At 47.5% G+C, this 19,799-nt stretch overlaps 1 long non-coding RNA gene across 1 annotated transcript in view; it reads left to right on the top strand.

Annotated features, from left to right (window-relative positions):
* LOC138674130 (uncharacterized) overlaps positions 1-18,797 on the top strand; it is a 208,938-nt gene extending 190,141 nt beyond the window's left edge. Inside the window, exon 3 of the long non-coding RNA XR_011320502.1 lies at positions 18,599-18,797. This is a non-coding gene — a long non-coding RNA (uncharacterized lncRNA). The remainder of the gene's footprint in view (positions 1-18,598) is intronic.
* Positions 18,798-19,799: the final 1,002 nt, after the last annotated feature.

Raw genomic sequence — 19,799 nt, forward strand, 5'->3', positions numbered from 1 at the left:
AATTTCAAGAGCGACCTTTTCCTTGTGCAGTATTAGTGCTGCACAAGGTGGCTCTTTCAGTAACAAACGCCTAGGGGGGGGGAGACAGGTCCCCTTACATTTTAGTTGTGCCAGCGTGGCGGTCGCATGACACGTTGCCGGATACACAGCTGGGGATCAGCTGACGTTACTGAACCCCAATAACAGAGGAGCGACTGTTGACTGTGCAGACAGCACTTCCAGGCACCAACTGGTGGTGTTAGAGCCCAGGGACAGCAGGAGGAGCAGATTGGAGGTATTGCCGCACACACAGCTGGGAATCAGCTGACGTTACTGAACCCCAATAACAGAGGAGCGACTGTTGACTGTGCAGACAGCACTTCCAGGCACCAACTGGTGGTGTTAGAGCCCAGGGACAGCAGGAGGAGCAGAGGAACAGAGTGTAGGCCGAAGCCTGATTGGAGCAAGTTGAAAGGGAACCTTTAACCCCCCCCCCCCAAGACATTTGTAGCTGAAAGAGCCATCTTGTGCAGCACTAAGGATGCAAAAGGAAAAGGTTGCTCTTTTATTTATGCTCCTTGCAAACACAGAAGTAAACACTAAAAATGTGTAACCTTATACCGTAAAACCGTCCCGGAGGTGGGAATTTCCTTCGTAATGGGACGCAGCACAGCTGTCATTCCTATCCCCTTGGTGCCGTGCGCTGCCTCCTCAGCATTGTTTTAAGCTGTCACGGAGCCTGCGCTGGTCTGTTATCCCTTGGCCATGCCCAATTTGCGCTGCCTGTCTTCTGACATAATTTGGTGTCAGGCTGTCAGTGCCTGTGCGTCCACGCTGCTCCAGATCTCACCTCGCAGTGTCGTCTAATGTAATCCCACTGCGGGCCTTGGATCCATGGGCATGCACAGTGCATATCCTCGATTCTCACTCCCCTCCTTCCCTCTTCTTCAGACTGTGCGGCGTCACGGCCGTGGCATGCTATTAGGGATCAGCTGACGGCGCACAGTCTAAAGAAGGCGGAGGGAGATGGGCGAGAGCCCGAGGTGAAGATATGCACTGCGCATGCCCATGGATCCCAGGCTCGCAGTGTGATTCAATCAGAAGACACTGCGAGGCGGGTTCTCGGGCAGCGCGGGCGCACAGGCGCAGCCATCCTGACACCAAATTATGTCAGAAGACAGGCAGCGCAAACTGGCCATGGCCAAGGGATAACAGAACAGCGCAGGCTCCGTGACAGCTTAAAACAACGCTGAGGAGGCAGCGCATGGCACCAAGGGGGTAGGAATGACGGCTGTGCTGCGTCACATTATGAAGGAAAGTCCCAGCTCCGGGACGGTATAACGGTATCAGTGAACACATTTTATAAGTGTTAAGTTCTGCGTGTGCAAGGAGCTAAACTAAAAGAGCTACCTTTTCCTTGTGCAACATTACTGCTGCACAAGATGGCTCTTTCATTAACAAACGCCGAGGGGGGGGGACAGGTTCCCTTACATTTAGGTTGTTGTGCCAGCGTGGCGGTCGCAGGACACATTGCCGGCTACACAGCTGGGGATCAGCTGACGTTACTGAAACCCAATAACACTGGGTCGTATGTTTTGACTGTGCAGCCTGCACTTCTGAGCCGCAACTGGCGGTGTTGGAGCCCAGGAATAGCAGTTCAGGTGATAGAAAGATGAACACATCAGGAGACCTGGATGACACCCAATTACTTAATCAGGCACAGGAGTGGCAAATTCCTGCGAGATCCAGGCCTGGTTCATTTTCAGGAAAGTAAGCCGGTCAACGTTATCGGAGGATAGTCGCATGCGACGGTCTGTTAGTACACCACCTGCGGCACTAAAGACACGTTCCGATAAGACACTAGCCGCAGGGCAAGCCAGCACCTCCAATGCATACTGGCTTAGCTCTGGCCATGTATCCAGCTTAGAGACCCAAAACTTGAACGGGCAAGAGCCGTCTGGGAGTACAGTAAGAGGGCAAGCCATGTAGTCTGTCACCATCTGACGGAACCGTTGCCTCCTGCTGACTGGAGCCGCCGGTGATGGTGTAGACATTTGGGGCGGGCACACAAAAGTTTTCCACAGTTGTGCCATACTGGTCTTGCCTTGGGCAGAGGCACTGCTTCTGCTCCCTCTTTGTGCAGAGCCTCCTCCACTGCCTCGACGCACTGAGCTGCTTTGTAAAGCACTAGCAGCACTCCTCTCAGTTGGACTGGAGAAGATGATGGAATTCACCAGTGTGTCGTGGTACTCCCGCATTTTACGCTCCCGTGTCAACGCCGGGATGAGGTTTTGGACATTGTCACGGTAGCGAGGATCGAGGAGGGCGTACACCCAATAATCAGGCACGTTGAGAATGTGGTCAATGCGGCGGTCGTCTCTCAGGCACTGCAACATGAAATCAACCATGTGCTGCAGACTGCCAACTGGCCCAGAAACGCTGTCCCCTGCTTGAGACATGATCTCTGCCCGCTCTTCATCACCCCACCCTCGCTGTACACACTGACCACTGGACAATGGTGTAACTCCCTCCTCTGGACGTAGCTCTTCCTCGTCCATTGACTCCTCCTCATCCTCCTCACAAAGGGTATGCCGACCCCTTTGTGAGGAACCACGTGGCGCTGACTGTCAAGAAGCTGATGGAAAAGGTGACTCCTCATCCTCCACCTCTTCCACATCATCCCTTATCCCTTGCAGGGTTTCTTGAAGCAAGCAGATAAGGGGGACAGTCATGCTGACTAGTGCATCATCTGCACTTGCCATCCGCGTGGAATAATCGAAAGGATGCAAAACCTGGCAGACGTCCTTCATAGTGGCCCACTCTGTGGTTGTGAAGTCTGATCGGCGCTGACTGCGACTTCTTTGCGCCTGATGCAGCTGGTACTCCATTACTGCTTGCTGCTGCTCACACAACCGCTCCAACATATGTAACGTGGAATTCCACCTGGTAGGTAGGTCACATATGAAGCGATGTTCAGGAAGGCGAAACCGACGCTGCAGAGCAGCAATGCGGGATCTTGCCAAGCTGGAACGCCGCAAGTGAGCACACTCTAGGCGGGCCTTGTGCAGAAGTGCATCAAGATCCGGATAGTCCCTCAGAAAACTCTGCACAACCAAATTGAGCACATGTGCCAGACATGGGATGTGAGTGAGGTTGCCAAGGGCTAAAGTTGCCACCAGATTTCGGCCATTGTCACACACTACCATGCCTGGCTGGAGATTCGCTGGCACAAACCACACATTGCTCTCCTGCTTTAGGGCATTCCAGAGCTCCTGCGCTGTGTGGCTTCGATTCCCCAAAGAAACTAATTTCAAGACGGCCTGCTGACGTTTGGCCACGGCTGTGCTCATGTCAGTCGTAACAGGTAAACGTTCACGGGTCCATGTGGAGGTGGACTGTGACGGATCCTGCAGCGATGAATCTGAGGAACTTGTGTAAGATGAGGAGTCAATGTGTACAGACTGGATTCCTGCAATCCTTGGAGTGGGCAGGACACGTCCTGCGCCACTCGCACGGTCTGTACCCGGCTCAACAACATTAACCCAATGGGCAGTGACGGAAAGGTATCGCCCCTGTCCATGTTGACTGGTCCACGCATCGGTGGTGAGGTGGACCTTGCTACTGACGGCGTTCAGTAGTGCGTGTTTTATTTGTCCCTCCACATGCTTGTGCAGGGCAGGGACGGCTTGCCTGCTGAAGTAAAAGCGGCTGGGCACCTTGTACTGTGGGACTGCCAATGCCATCAAGTCATGGAAGCTGTCAGTCTCCATCAGCCTGAATGAGAGCATTTCCAGCGACAGAAGTTTGGCAATGCCTGCATTCAGAGCCTGTGCTCGGGGGTGGTTTGCCGAGAATGCCCACCTTTTCTCCCATGCCTGTACTACCGATGGCTGTAGACTAGGCTGGGAGTGTGAGGATGACTGGGAACGTGGTGCTGTGGGTGGAATTACACTAGGTCTCTGGACAACAGTGCCAGAGGTTCTTCCATGGCGATCCAAGGAGGAAGCCGAACCAGCTGTGCGTGAGCTGGAGGAAGAAGCAACACGAGCTGAAGAGGTGGTAGCTGCCGCTGTTGGTTGGCCTAGGTCTTCAGTGTGTTTTTGTAACTCCACCGCGTGCCTGGTCCGCACATGTTTCCACATATTTGTGGTATTGAGGTTGCTGACACTTTTCCCTCTTTTAACTTTCTGATGACACAGCTTGCATTTGACAAAACAAATGTCATCTGCAACTGTGTCAAAAAAGGACCAGGCACTGCAAGTCTTGGGAGCGCCCTTTTTGGCTTGTGGAAGAAACAGGCTCCTAATGGGTGCCAAAGTGGAGGCTACAGGCTCCGCAGTCTTCCCCCTCCCTCTCCCTCTTTGGCCCGTTTGGGGAATCTCTTCCTCAGAGCTGCTCCCACCACCTTCCTGTTCCTCACGCCACGATGGGTCAAGGACCTCATCATCTCCACTACCCTCTGCCACCAACTGCTCCTCCTGGGTAGTCTCAGCAGCACAGTACGCACCAGAAAGCGGCACCTGAGTTTCATCATCAGATGCGTACTGTGCTGTGGTCACCGGAGGCACTGGCCCACCCGCCTCTTCAGAGTCAGAGAGACAAAGGTGTTGGGCATCACTGCACACTGCCTCTTCTTCCATTTCTCCAATGCTGCTTGGCTGGCCCCCTGTTTCCAAGCCAAGAGATTCAGAGAACAGAAGTAGAGACGGCTCCTGTCCTGGGCTCTCTGACTGCCTGGCCAATTTGGCAGGTGGTGAAGAGACAGATGGCTGCTCTCCAGTGGTCTGTGCCTGAGAGGATGTGGCACTAGTTGAAGTCGATGCATTAGCTGCCATCCATCCGACAACGGCTTCAATTTGATCTTCACGCAGCAGCGGTGCACGGCGCTCTCCGACAAAGCTGCGCATGAAGGACTGTTCCATGCTGAAACTGGGTGATGATGAGTCACCGGTGCCCGCAGCAGGCACAGAATCACCACGTCCTCTCCCTGCTCCTCGCCCACGCCCACGACCCTTACTCCCTGCCCTCTTCATCTTGGTTGACAGATAAAGATAAGCAGAAAAGTACTAAGGCCTTAGTGTGCTTATTCCTGAAATGCTCCTCCTAACAGGTGTAAGAAACACTAATGTTGTAAAGTGTGGACTAGACTTTATTATTGATAAAATGTGGCCTACACAAGTGTTAAGTGGTGTTTGGTGAACTTTACTTTTTTTTGTGCAGATCGGGCTACAGAGCGAGTTTAACTCACACGGGGACCGTGCAGACAGCCGTAAACGGCGCTGCAAGGCCCAAAAACCTTCCTCTAGGTTATCCTATGTAGTGTTTTTCCACTATTTTGCTGGAGACGGGTGGAAAGACACTAATAGGAATTTTTAAAAAATTTTTTAAACAGGCTGCACTAGTTGAAAAAAAGGACAAGTTATTTAACGGTATGAGGCAGTGACAAACCCTGAGCTGAATACAACCGGCTGTGGCTGCACACAGACTACAGGGCGAGCTGCGCTCACACGGAGACCGTGCAGACAGCCGTAAACGGCGCTGCAAGGCCCAAAAAACCCCCTCTAGGTTATCTGTTGTGAATTCTGTGGTGCAGCTCCCTCCTGTGGTCACAAGTGGTACTTCGGCTGGTTCTCTCTGTGAGCTTCCGTTGGTGGAGGAAAGTGGTACTGCGGCTTCTGAGTTTCCTTCCTCAGGTGATGTGGTGAAGTCGTTAGGTGCTGCTCTATTTAACTCCACCTAGTGCTTTGATCCTGGCCTCCTGTCAATGTTCTATTATTGGACCTGTTTCCTCCTGGATCGTTCCTGTGGCCTGCTGCTCTGCATAGCTAAGTTCCTCTTTGCTATTTGTTTTGCTGTTTTTTTCTGTCCAGCTTGTCAATTTGTTTTTACTGCTTGCTGGTAGCTCTGGGACGCAGAGGGTGTACCTCCGTGCCGTTAGTTCGGTACGGAGGGTCTTTTTGCCCCCTTTGCGTGGTGTTTGTAGGGTTTTGTGTTGACCGCAAAGTTACCTTTCCTATCCTCGCTCTGTTCAGAAAGTTGGGCCTCACTTTGCTAAATCTATTTCATCTCTACGTTTGTCTTTTCATCTTAACTCACAGTCATTATATGTGGGGGCTGCCTTTTCATTTGGGGTATTTCTCTGAGGCAAGGTAGGCTTATTTTCTATCTTCAGGCTAGCTAGTTTCTCAGGCCGTGCCGAGTTGCATAGGGAGCGTTAGGCACAATCCACGGCTGCCTTTAGTGTGGTTGGAGAGGATTAGGGATTGCGGTCAACAGAGTTCCCACGTCTCAGAGCTCGTTCTTGTTTTTTGGGTTATTGCCAGGTCACTGTATGTGCGCTGATCTCTATGTCCATTGTGGTACTGAATTACCTATCATAACAGTACAGGAGGCCCAAAGTACTAATGATTCCCAATAGAGGGAAAAAAGAAGTTCTGAGACCTTTTTTTTTTGTTTGCACTGTGTTTTGCCTTTTTTTTCCCCTAGACATTTGGGTGGTTCAGGACACAGGTGTAGCAATGGACATTAAAGGTCTGTCTTCATGTGTGGATCAGCTCACGGCAAGAGTACAAAGTATTCAAGACTTTGTGGTTCAGAATTCTATGTTAGAACCGAGAATTCCTATTCCTGATTTGTTTTTTGGAGATAGAACTAAATTTCTGAGTTTCAAAAATAATTGTAAACTATTTCTGGCTTTGAAACCTCGCTCCTCTGGTGACCCAGTTCAACAAGTTAGGATCGTTATTTCTTTTTTGCGTGGCGACCCTCAGGACTGGGCATTTTCTCTTGCGTCAGGAGATCCTGCATTAAGTAATATCGATGCATTTTTCCGGGCGCTCGGATTGCTGTACGATGAGCCTAATTCTGTGGATCAGGCAGAGAAGAATTTGCTGGCTCTGTGTCAGGGTCAGGATGAAATAGAGGTATATTGTCAGAAATTTAGAAAGTGGTCCGTACTCACTCAGTGGAATGAAGGTGCGCTCGCAGCTATTTTCAGAAAAGGTCTCTCTGAAGCCCTTAAGGATGTCATGGTGGGATTTCCTATGCCTGCTGGTCTGAATGAGTCTATGTCTTTGGCCATTCAGATCGGTCGACGCTTGCGCGAGCGTAAATCTGTGCACCATTTGGCGGTATTACCTGAGCCTATGCAGTGCGATAGGACTTTGACCAGAGTTGAACGGCAAGAACACAGACGTCTGAATGGGCTGTGTTTCTACTGTGGTGATTCCACTCATGCTATCTCTGATTGTCCTAAGCGCACTAAGCGGTTCGCTAGGTCTGCCACCATTGGTACGGTACAGTCAAAATTTCTTCTGTCTGTTACCTTGATCTGCTCTTTGTCATCGTATTCTGTCATGGCATTTGTGGACTCAGGCGCTGCTCTGAATTTGATGGACTTGGAGTATGCTAGGCGTTGTGGGTTTTTCTTGGAGCCCTTGCAGTGTCCTATTCCATTGAGAGGAATTGATGCTATGCCTTTGGCCAAGAATAAGCCTCAGTACTGGACCCAGCTGACCATGTGCATGGCTCCTGCACATCAGGAGGTTATTCGCTTTCTGGTGTTGCATAATCTGCATGATGTGGTCGTGTTGGGGTTGCCATGGCTACAAGTCCATAATCCAGTATTAGATTGGAAATCCATGTCTGTGTCCAGCTGGGGTTGTCAGGGGGTACATGGTGATGTCCCATTTCTGACTATTTCGTCATCCACCCCTTCTGAGGTTCCTGAGTTCTTGTCTGATTACCGGGATTTATTTGATGAGCCCAAGTCCGATACCCTACCTCCGCATAGGGATTGTGATTGTGCTATCGATTTGATTCCTGGTAGTAAATTCCCAAAAGGTCGACTGTTTAATTTATCTGTGCCTGAGCACGCCGCTATGCGGAGTTATGTGAAGGAGTCTTTGGAGAAGGGGCATATTCGCCCGTCATCGTCGCCATTAGGAGCAGGGTTCTTTTTGTAGCCAAGAAGGATGGTTCGCTGAGACCTTGTATAGATTACCACCTTCTAAATAAGATCACGGTTAAATTTCAGTACCCCTTGCCATTGTTATCTGATTTGTTTGCTCGGATTAAGGGGGCTACTTGGTTCACCAAGATAGATCTTCGTGGTGCGTATAATCTTGTGCGTATTAAGCGAGGCGATGAGTGGAAAACTGCATTTAATACGCCCGAGGGCCATTTTGAGTATCTAGTAATGCCATTCGGACTTGCCAATGCTCCATCAGTGTTTCAGTCCTTTATGCATGACATCTTCCGAGAGTACCTGGATAAATTCCTGATTGTGTACTTAGATTACATTTTGATCTTCTCGGATGATTGGGAGTCTCATGTGAAGCAGGTCAGAACGGTGTTTCAGGTCCTGCGTGCTAATTCTTTGTTTGTGAAGGGATCAAAGTGTCTCTTTGGTGTTCAGAATGTTTCATTTTTGGGGTTCATCTTTTCCCCTTCTACTATCGAGATGGACCCTGTTAAGGTCCAAGCCATCCATAATTGTACTCAGCCGACATCTCTGAAAAGTCTGCAAAAGTTCCTGGGCTTTGCTAATTTTTATCGTCGCTTCATCTGCAATTTTTCTAGTATTGCTAAACCATTGACTGATTTGACCAAGAAAGGTGCTGATTTGGTCAATTGGTCTTCTGCTGCGGTGGAAGCTTTTCAAGAGTTGAAGCGTCGTTTTTCTTCTGCCCCTGTGTTGTGTCAACCAGATGTCTCGCTTCCGTTCCAGGTCGATGCTTCTGAGATTGGAGCAGGGGCTGTTTTGTCGCAGAGAAGTTCTGATTGCTCGGTGATGAAACCATGCGCCTTCTTTTCCAGGAAGTTTTCACCTGCTGAGCGAAATTATGATGTGGGCAATCGAGAGTTGCTGGCCATGAAGTGGGCATTCGAGGAGTGGCGTCATTGGCTTGAAGGAGCTATGCATCGCGTGGTGGTCTTGACTGTTCATAAGAACTTGACTTATCTCGAGTCCGCCAAGCGGTTGAATCCTAGACAAGCTCGTTGGTCGTTGTTTTTTGCCCGTTTTGACTTTGTGATTTCATACCTTCCGGGCTCTAAAAATGTGAAGGCGGATGCTCTGTCTAGGAGTTTTGTGCCCGACTCTCCGGGTGTATCTGAGCCGGCGGGTATCCTCAAAGAGGGAGTTATTGTGTCTGCCATCTCCCCTGATTTGCGGCGGGTGCTGCAAAAATTTCAGGCTAATAAACCTGATCGTTGCCCAGCGGAGAAACTGTTTGTCCCTGATAGGTGGACGAATAAAGTTGTCTCTGAGGTTCATTGTTCGGTGTTGGCTGGTCATCCTGGAATCTTTGGTACCAGAGAGTTAGTGGCTAGATCCTTTTGGTGGCCATCTCTGTCGCGGGATGTGCATACTTTTGTGCAGTCCTGTGGGATTTGTGCTCGGGCTAAGCCCTGCTGTTCTCGTGCCAGTGGGTTGCTTTTGCCCTTGCCGGTCCCGAAGAAGCCTTGGACACATATCTCTATGGATTTTATTTCAGATCTTCCCGTCTCTCAAAAGATGTCAGTCATTTGGGTGGTCTGTGATCGCTTCTCTAAGATGGTCCATTTGGTACCCTTGTCTAAATTGCCTTCCTCCTCTGATTTGGTGCCATTGTTTTTCCAGCATGTGGTTCGTTTACATGGCATTCCAGAGAATATCGTTTCTGACAGAGGTTCCCAGTTTGTTTCGAGGTTTTTGCGAGCCTTTTGTGGTAGGATGGGCATTGACTTGTCTTTTTCCTCGGCTTTCCATCCTCAGACTAATGGCCAGACCGAATGAACCAATCAGACCTTGGAAACATATCTGAGATGCTTTGTTTCTGCTGATCAGGATGACTGGGTGTCCTTTTTGCCTTTGGCTGAGTTCGCCCTTAATAATCGGGCCAGCTCGGCTACCTTGGTTTCACCGTTTTTCTGCAACTCTGGGTTCCATCCTCGTTTCTCTTCAGGGCAGGTTGAGTCTTCGGACTGTCCTGGTGTGGATACTGTGGTGGACAGGTTGCAGCAGATTTGGACTCATGTAGTGGACAATTTGACTTTGTCCCAGGAGAAGGCTCAACGTTTCGCTAATCGCAGACGCTGTGTGGGTCCCCGACTTCGGGTTGGGGACTTGGTTTGGTTATCTTCTCATCATATTCCTATGAAGGTTTCCTCTCCTAAGTTTAAACCTCGTTTCATTGGTCCGTATAGGATTTCTGAGGTTCTTAATCCTGTGTCTTTTCGTCTGACCCTTCCAGATTCTTTTTCCATACATAACGTATTCCATAGGTCATTGTTGCGGAGATAGGTGGCACCTATGGTTCCATCTGTTGATCCTCCTGCCCCGGTTTTGGTGGAGGGGGAGTTGGAGTATATTGTGGAGAAGATTTTGGATTCTCGTGTTTCAAGGCGGAAACTCCAGTATCTGGTTAAGTGGAAGGGTTATGCTCAGGAAGATAATTCCTGGGTCTTTGCCTCCGATGTCCATGCTCCCGATCTTGTTCGTGCCTTTCATATGGCTCATCCTGGTCGTCCTGGGAGCTCTGGTGAGGGTTCGGTGACCCCTCCTCAAGGGGGGGTACTGTTGTGAATTCTGTGGCGGAGCTCCCTCCTGTGGTCACAAGTGGTACTTCGGCTGGTTCTCTCTGTGAGCTTCCGTTGGTGGAGGAAAGTGGTACTGCGGCTTCTGAGTTTCCTTCCTCAGGTGATGTGGTGAAGTCGTTAGGTGCTGCTCTATTTAACTCCACCTAGTGCTTTGATCCTGGCCTCCTGTCAATGTTCTATTATTGGACCTGTTTCCTCCTGGATCGTTCCTGTGGCCTGCTGCTCTGCATAGCTAAGTTCCTCTTTGCTATTTGTTTTGCTGTTTTTTTCTGTCCAGCTTGTCAATTTGTTTTTACTGCTTGCTGGTAGCTCTGGGACGCAGAGGGTGTACCTCCGTGCCGTTAGTTCGGTACGGAGGGTCTTTTTGCCCCCTTTGCGTGGTGTTTGTAGGGTTTTGTGTTGACCGCAAAGTTACCTTTCCTATCCTCGCTCTGTTCAGAAAGTTGGGCCTCACTTTGCTAAATCTATTTCATCTCTACGTTTGTCTTTTCATCTTAACTCACAGTCATTATATGTGGGGGCTGCCTTTTCCTTTGGGGTATTTCTCTGAGGCAAGGTAGGCTTATTTTCTATCTTCAGGCTAGCTAGTTTCTCAGGCCGTGCCGAGTTGCATAGGGAGCGTTAGGCGCAATCCACGGCTGCCTTTAGTGTGGTTGGAGAGGATTAGGGATTGCGGTCAACAGAGTTCCCACGTCTCAGAGCTCGTTCTTGTTTTTTGGGTTATTGCCAGGTCACTGTATGTGCGCTGATCTCTATGTCCATTGTGGTACTGAATTACCTATCATAACAGTTATACTATGTAGTATTTTTCCACTATTTGGCTGGAGACGGGTGGAAAGACACTAATAGGAAATTTTAGAAAAAATGTGCAGCAGGCTGCACTATGAGCAAAAAAGGACAATGGATAGAACTGTGTGAGGCAGTGTGAACCCCCCTGAGCTGAATACAACCTGGTATATGGCTGCACACAGACTACAGAGTGAGCTGCACACACACACACACAGAGACCCTGCAGAACGCTGTTAAAACAGCGCTGCAAGGCAAGAGCAAGGTGAACTGAACAGTGAACACAGCGTTTGCTAAATTAGCCTTGGAAAAGCAAAATAAAGCAATTAGCTATCTCAACTGGCCCTCAGTTAGAACACAGCGTCCTGTCCCTAACTGAAATCACAGCAGAGTGAGCGCAAAATGGCGGCAGCGTTTTTTATAGTGCAGAGTGATATCATTTCAGCAGCCAATCACAGCCTTGCCAGTACTTACATGCCCACCATGCTAAACAGGATGTGCCCACACTTCCATTCATTCCTCATTGGCTGCTGCGTGCAGTTTGAATTCTGGGAACTTCCGATTCCGGTATCCGATACGCGGGAAGTATCGGAATTCGGTATCGATACCGCAAATATCGGCCGATACCCGATACTTGCGGTATCGGAATGCTCAACACTAACCATAATCAACTGACCGGCCGCAGGGGTAAGAAAGGTGATGAATTAAACAAAACTTATTGGACTCTTTTTTGGGTACAATCCCTAACAGGGAAACTTTCAAATCAGTTAGTGGTACACATCCAAAGGACCAGCCATCCAGCCAAGGTCTACTTTCTTTCCCAGATTATCCAAAACCACTGCAGAATGATGATAAGCAGACCCCAAATTATTCGCATTATATGGGATCTCAAATGTAGGCGGCAGAATCCGAAAACCTGATAACAAATCATTTGCCAGAATTGCCAGATGGCCAGTCCAGCCCTGCAGGAAACCCAGATGACCTTGGGAGAATAGCCCTGAAACAGAAGATAGACTGAGGGGCTGGGAAAAAGAGAGGAGCGTCCTAGCATCCTGCTGTCTTTGCCGCAGGTTTATGTAAATTTTCAGCTGCATTTCACAGTACCAGAAAAGTCTATGAGATTTCAGAAATTTCATACACACAGCTTGTTTTGTTTTGTCCTTAGTATTTTGTACAATACCTTGATTTTTGCCAAATACAGCACATCAGTTCTTTAAACATTTTTTCAATGTTTTTTCTTGCAAAAATGCTGCAAAAACGCAGGTATCAGTTTTTGGTGCCATAACCTGATGAAGTAGAATCAGATTTTTTTATGCACTAAACTTCATCAGCATGCACAAGACACAAATATACTATGATAAAAACACAACAACAAAAAATAGGCAAAATCTGTTTTCTGATGCAAGTTTCTTACTGCCAAGTGAGCAGGTTTTGCTTTGGGGAAAAAAACATCCGCTGTCAGGAGACGAGTGGGAGCTCAGAGCAGCGCAGGAACCAGGAAGAAGAGAGGTGAGTATTTATTTTTTTTTTTAAGGGGTGCTGCCTTAGGGTACTTTCACACTAGCGTTTTTTGTAAATCCGTCACAATGCGTCGTTTTGCAGAAAAAACGCATCCTGCAAAAGTGCTTGCAGGATGCGTTTTTTCCCCATAGACTTCTATTGGCGACGCATTTGCGACGGATTTGCACACTTCGCATCAGTCTTGTGACGAATGCGTCGTGCTTTGGCGGACCGTCGGGAAAAAAAAACCCTATATGTAACGTTTTTTTCTCCCGACGGACCGCTTTTTCCAACCGCGCATGCGCGGCCGGAACTCCGCCCCCACCTCCCCGCACCTTACAATGGGGCAGCGGATGCGCCGGAAAAATGCATCCGCTGCACCCATTGTGCAAAGCGTTAAACGCTAGCGTCGGAATCTCTCCCCGACGCATTGCGACGGGGAGATTCCGACGCTAGTGTGAAAGAAGCCTTATACTACAGAATCTGACTATGGGGGGGTGGGTGTGCTGTCTTATACTACAGGGTCTGCCTATGAGGGGGTCTGCCTAATACTACAGGGTCTGCCTATAAGGGGTCTGCCTAATACTACAGGGTCTGCCTGTGGGGGGTCTGCCTTATACTACAGGGTCTGCTTATGGGGGTCTGCCTAATACTACAGGGTCTGCCTAATACTACAGGGTCTGCCTATGGGGGGTCTGCCTTATACTACAAGGTCTGCCTACGGGGGCTCTGCCTAATGCTACAGGGTCTGCCTATGGGGGGTCTGCCTAATACTACAGGGTCTGCCTTATACTACAGGGTCTGCCTATGAGGGTGCTGCCTTATAGTACAGGGTCTGCCTATGGGGGTGCTGCCTTATAGTACAGGGTCTGCCTATAGGGGTGCTACCTTATACTACAGTATCTGCCTATAGGGGTGCTGCCTTATACTACAGGGTCTGCCTGTAGGGGTGCTGCTTTATACTACAGGGTCTGCCTGCGGGGTGCTACCTTATACTTAAGGGTCTGCCTATGGGGTGCTGCCTTATACTACAGAGTCTGCCTATGGGGAGTGCATTATACAATATAGAGTAGGCCTATGGGGAGTGCATTATACTATATTGAGGACTATCTGGTATATTATACTATATTGTAAACTATCTGGTACATTGTACTATATTGAGGACTATCTGGTGCATTATACTATATTGAGGCCATCTAGAGAGGCATCATACAGTGTGGGGATTACAGTGTTGGAGCCATCAAACAGTTTGGAGGCTACTAAGGAGTCAGTATACTGTGTATAAGAGAGCATCATACTTGTTGGAGCCATCAAACAGTTTGGAGGCTACTAAGGAGTCAGTATACTGTGTATAAGAGAGCATCATACTGTGTATAGGGGAGCTGTACAGGGGGCAGACTCTGGACATTATTAAATGTAAAGTGGGCACCTATTGTTATAGGGGAACTCAGGTTACTGTGACTATCAAAGGAGCACACAGGGCATTATTACTTTCTAGGGGGCAAAATATGGGCACTGTTTTCTAAGGCACTTGCACCCAGCATTGCTATATTATAGAGGGGTGCTTTAGAATTTAGAGGGCACAGAGAACCGCACAGCAGGGGCAGTAATAGGGTCACATATGGCAGCAGCGGCTCAGTATTGGGGTATCAGGTGCAGTAATAGGGACACATACGGCAACAGCGGATCAGTATTGGGGTATCAGGTGCAGTAATAGGGACACATACAGCAGCGGCTCAGTATTGGGGTATTAGGGGCAGTAATAGGGACACATATGGCAGCAGCGGCTCAGTATTGGGGTATTAGGGGCAGTAATAGGGACACATATGGCAGCAGCGGCTCAGTATTGGGGTATCAGGTGTAGTAATAGGGACACATACGGCAGCAGCGGCTCAGTATTGGGGTATCGGGGCAGTAATAGGGACACATACGGCAGCAGCAGCTCAGTATTGGGGTATCAGGTGCAGTGATAGAGACACATATGACAGCAGCAGCTCAGTATTGGGGTATCAGGTGGAGTAATAGGGACACATACGGCAGCAGGGGCTCAGTATTGGGGTATCAGGGGCAGTAATATGGACACATACGGCAGCAGCGGCTCAGTATTGGGGTATCAGGTGCAGTAATAGGGACACATATGCCAGCAGCAGCTCAGTATTGGGGTATCAGGTGCAGTAATAGGGACACATATGGCAGCAGCGGCTCAGTATTGGGGTATCAGATGCAGTAATAGGGACACATATGGCAGCAGCGGCTCAGTATTGGGGTATCAGGTGCAGTAATAGGGACACATACGGCAGCAGCGGCTCAGTATTGGGGTATCAGGTGCAGTAATAGGGACACATACGGCAGCAGCGGCTTAGTATTGGGGAATCAGGTGCAGTAATAGGGACACATATGGCAGCAGCGGCTCAGTATTGGGGTATCAGGGGCAGTAATAGGGACACATGGCAGCAGCGGCTCAGTATTGGGGTATCAGGTGCAGTAATAGGGACACATGGCAGCAGCAGCTCAGTATTGGGGTATCAGGTGCAGTAATAGGGACACATACGGCAGGAGCGGCTCAGTATTGGGGTATCAGGTGCAGTAATAGGGACACATAAGGCAGCAGTGGCTCAGTATTGGGGTATCACGTGCAGTAATAGGGACACATACGGCAGCAGTGGCTCAGTATTAGGGTATCAGGTGCAGTAATAGGGACACATAAGGCAGCAGTGGCTCAGTATTAGGGTATCAGGTGCAGTAATAGGGACACATAAGGCAGCAGTGGCTCAGTATTGGGTATCACGTGCAGTAATAGGGACACATACGGCAGCAGTGGCTCAGTATTGGGGTATCAGGTGCAGTAATAGGGACACATACGGCAGCAGCGGCTCAGTATTGGGGTATCAGGGGCAGTAATAGGGAGACATATGGCAGAAGTGGCTCAGTATTGTGATATCAGCAGGATGAGGAGTTTGTGCAGGTTGGGAATAGATGGTGATGGCTGGAATATGAGAAGTGAAATGTGTCTTTGTTGTATTCTCTGCAGGTGAGTCGTTGCTGGAAGAACTTGTCATGTGTGTCTGGGCCAGATGGAAAAGACGGGAAAAGTAACGACTCCATCATAAAGAACGTCAGCAGTAAGACATTATCTGTAACTGTGCTGTGATCTATGTTCTGAAGGGCTGGTATCTACCACTGACCATATGGCGGTAATATCCATATTGGTCTTTTATATAGAGATTATTTTCAGCAACCGCGTGGTCATCTGCTGAGGTTCTCCTCCACTATTAGGGTGCATCACCCAGTTGTAATCAAGGTTACCTGGTTAGGGGCCCACTCAGAAGCTTCGCCCCCCCAGAACCAACACCCTACCTACGCCTCTGTTTCGCACGTTTGCTAGTTTTGATCAAACCAGAGAGTCGAACGATCAGAGACAAGGGCGCACAACCCGTGTCTGTTGGTGTACAGGCTTGTCTGATCTCAGATGCCCAGGCACAAGTTTTTATTACAACTACAAAGATATGAAACCAGGCATGGCTTTACATTAAAAGTATTTTAATTGAGAATAACAAACTTGTAAATTATGGATTCTGCTGTCCTTGAAACTGGCTCTGTCCAATTAACTAACTATATTTTTTTAAACAAAAGACACATCTATATCAGATACAACACCCTGTGTTATTGCTCTTATGAAGGACACTTATACAGCTAATAAAATATAAAATGATCAAAGATATTTAATTCTCTAAATAATAAAGCAAAGAATAAAATATTTACCATAACACTATATATAACATGAATTACAATGTACATATGGTGATTATCAATGTGTAAACAACATTAACGTACAGAAGTGATCATTAATTAGTTATGAAGTGCAGCTGGCACTATAGTAAAAAAAAAAAACCTCATGTAAACATAAGCCATGTGGAATGCGCTGCCCTTGACGTTCTTAGAAATACGCTGTGCATGTTGATATAGCGATGCTACTCAAGAAAATAGCTCATGCTCTACAGTCTATGGTGAGCCTATGCAAACACATGAGCACATCACATGAGCACATCACCATACTTCCTGTATTGATCAAATTACGGCGCATGCGCTAAAGTATACACGTTATAGAAGTCATATGATCAGTCACATGATCACTGTGCGACTGCACATAGAAGGCGAGAATACATATAATATCTAGTTGCTATGATACTCATGCTAGCTCGCTCCAGCTATATCCCATGATGCATAATAAATGACGGCATATAGTCTCTAAGAGGTTATGCTTACTTATAGAGGACATGTGACTTGCTTAGAAAAATTAAATACCTTGTAAAAACCCATGAATTCTCCCAATTCTGCTGCTTTTTTCCATTTTTCCCTGTGTTGCACCTTTTCAGAGATGATAACATTTCTGGCTTTTGGACCAAAGTTTGTAACATTTCTTCTTGTAGTACAAGTGGTCTATCCTTCATGGTTGTCTCTGGGTGCGTGCGCTTTCATCCCTCCCAGATGTTGCCACTCACAGCTCTGCAATGTCTGAGCCTGCTAGACCAACTACTGAACTGTGATTGGCAGCATCTGGGAGGGGAAATCTATGGGTCGCCCTGAAGAAGGCTGTACACAGGGGATGCCCTCGCAATCTGACAGATTTGGAGAAATACTGCAACCATGAGTAGGCAAAGGATTACCAATTTTAGATGTGCTATTACGATAGACTCCTACCCAAAAAAACTGAATGCTGTCATAAATTCAAAGGGTACTCCAACAAAGTTTTAGGGTATGCACATTATTTTAGTTTTGCATTTTTATCATTCTCAGAAGTCACAGCTCTCAGACAGTAACAAAATATAATTTTCCTTTCTCTAAATCAAACTTCAAGTCATATAATGGATTCATCGAGGGAGTCTCAATAACATTTTTCCAGCCTTAGGCCCAGTGACTTTAGGATGCAGGTGATCAAACTCTAGGACTGCATGAATAAATTTAACTTATACATAGGACCATTGAACCCCTCCATTTTTACATAGTCTTGACTTGAGGGCTGCTGCCTTGGTTTAAAAGTGATATGTATTTGAAATTGAGAATATAGTGGCCCTTAGGTCAGGTTCAGACAACTGTATTTCACTGTCCAAACATTGACCATAATGCACATCTCCATCTAAATTTACAGTCTCATATACTGTATACCTATAAGTCCGTAAGTTCTGTTGGGAGACCCACGTTCAGTCCATGTGCGGGCCGTGAAATACAGCCGTGTGAACCATTGCTTAGTGAGGTAGGTTTCCCACTCAGGGATGGGAGAAACAATTCAGAAGGGTCAGAGAACAAAGGTAGCTTATGAGAGGGTGAGTTTTTATGCGGGTTAGTTTATTTGCATAGCTCTTAGACTCCAGGCATTGCATTCGAAAGTCTGACCCAGGCCTTATAGTCTCTCTAACTTAGTGATATAGATAAGTTTCTATCGATTTCCCAGGCCATACTATCTCACTACAGGTGGTTGCAGGGTAGAAAGACTGGAGATGTCAATCACTGCAGGCCAAGTTGTGGTGTAACTCTCCAATGACGAACAGTCAGTAGCTTAGATCAAGCGCTTCTTCCAACTTCCGAGTTGCCTCACAGGTAGTCATCAGGGAATGATTCGTATTCACTCACTGTTCAGAACCCCTTCTTCAATTCTTTATCCCAGGCCTCTCTCTGTGACAATAACATGCATACCTTGTATTAAAATAAGTTAAGCAATATTAAAAGGTTTTTCCCATTTTCTGTCTTCAAGAGTGCTCCTGATGATTGACCATTGACCAAATGAAGCAAGCAGAGACAGCTTTGCCTCTGCGGCATCAGAGAAGCTGGCTGGATCCAATGATCGGCTTCTATCAGAGCAGCGCTTACATCCTCTAAGGCAAAGAATGTGTAAGCACTGTGTTCCTTGCCTAGAATATTGAGGCGGTGGTCTATAACCTATGCAACCAACAATAAACAATACGATTAAAATGTCTCTCTATTCATTAGAGTGGATTTTTACTAAGAGATATATTTCAAATTTCAAGGACTTCATACAGTTGAAGAAGATGAGTTAATCCCTTTAATACAGGGCTCACTATAGGAATGCACACCGTAGTTAGGAATATCACACAAGGTGCCTGGTATCAGTGCCAACATTACTTCCTTTAAAATGCTAGTGCTCGTATTATTCTTCTGTAACTAAGGAAAACATACGGAATAACATCGCAAATAATAACCAGTATGACCAGTTACTCCACGTTTTTCTGTAAGGTGATGAGACAGTAGTTGTGCTCAGGTGGTTCTCCCTTCACCCTTCTTAAACACTATTGTTCAAAATTCCCATACCATATATACACTGTGTGCAGAATTATTAGGCAAGTTGTATTTTGATCACATGATACTTTTTATTCATGTTGTCCTACTCCAAGCTGTTCAGGCTTGAGAGCCAACTACCAATTAAGTAAATCAGGTGATGTGCATCTCTGTAATGAGGAGGGGTGTTGTCTAGTGATATCAAAACCCTATATAAGGTGTGCTTAATTATTAGGCAACTTCCTTTCCTTTGGCAAAATGGGTCAGAAGAGAGATTTGATGGACTCTGAAAAGTCCAAAATTGTGAGATGTCTTGCAGAGGGATGCAGCAGTCTTGAAATTGCCAAACATTTGAAGCGTGATCACCGAACAATCAAGCGTTTCATGGCAAATAGCCAACAGGGTCGCAAGAAGCGTGTTGGGCAAAAAAGGTGCAAAATAACTGCCCATGAATTGAGGAAAATTAAGCGTGAAGCTGCCAAGATGCCATTTGCGACCAGTTTTACCATATTTCAGAGCTGCAATGTTACTGGAGTAACAAAAGACACAAGGTGTGCGATACTCAGGGACAAGGCCAAGGTAAGGAAGGCTGAAAAACGACCACCTTTGAAAAAGAAACATAAGATAAAACGTCAAGACTGGGCCAAGAAAATCTTAAG

Source organism: Ranitomeya imitator, chromosome 4 (genome assembly GCF_032444005.1).
Source record: "Ranitomeya imitator isolate aRanImi1 chromosome 4, aRanImi1.pri, whole genome shotgun sequence".
Taxonomy (NCBI): Eukaryota; Metazoa; Chordata; class Amphibia; order Anura; family Dendrobatidae; genus Ranitomeya; species Ranitomeya imitator.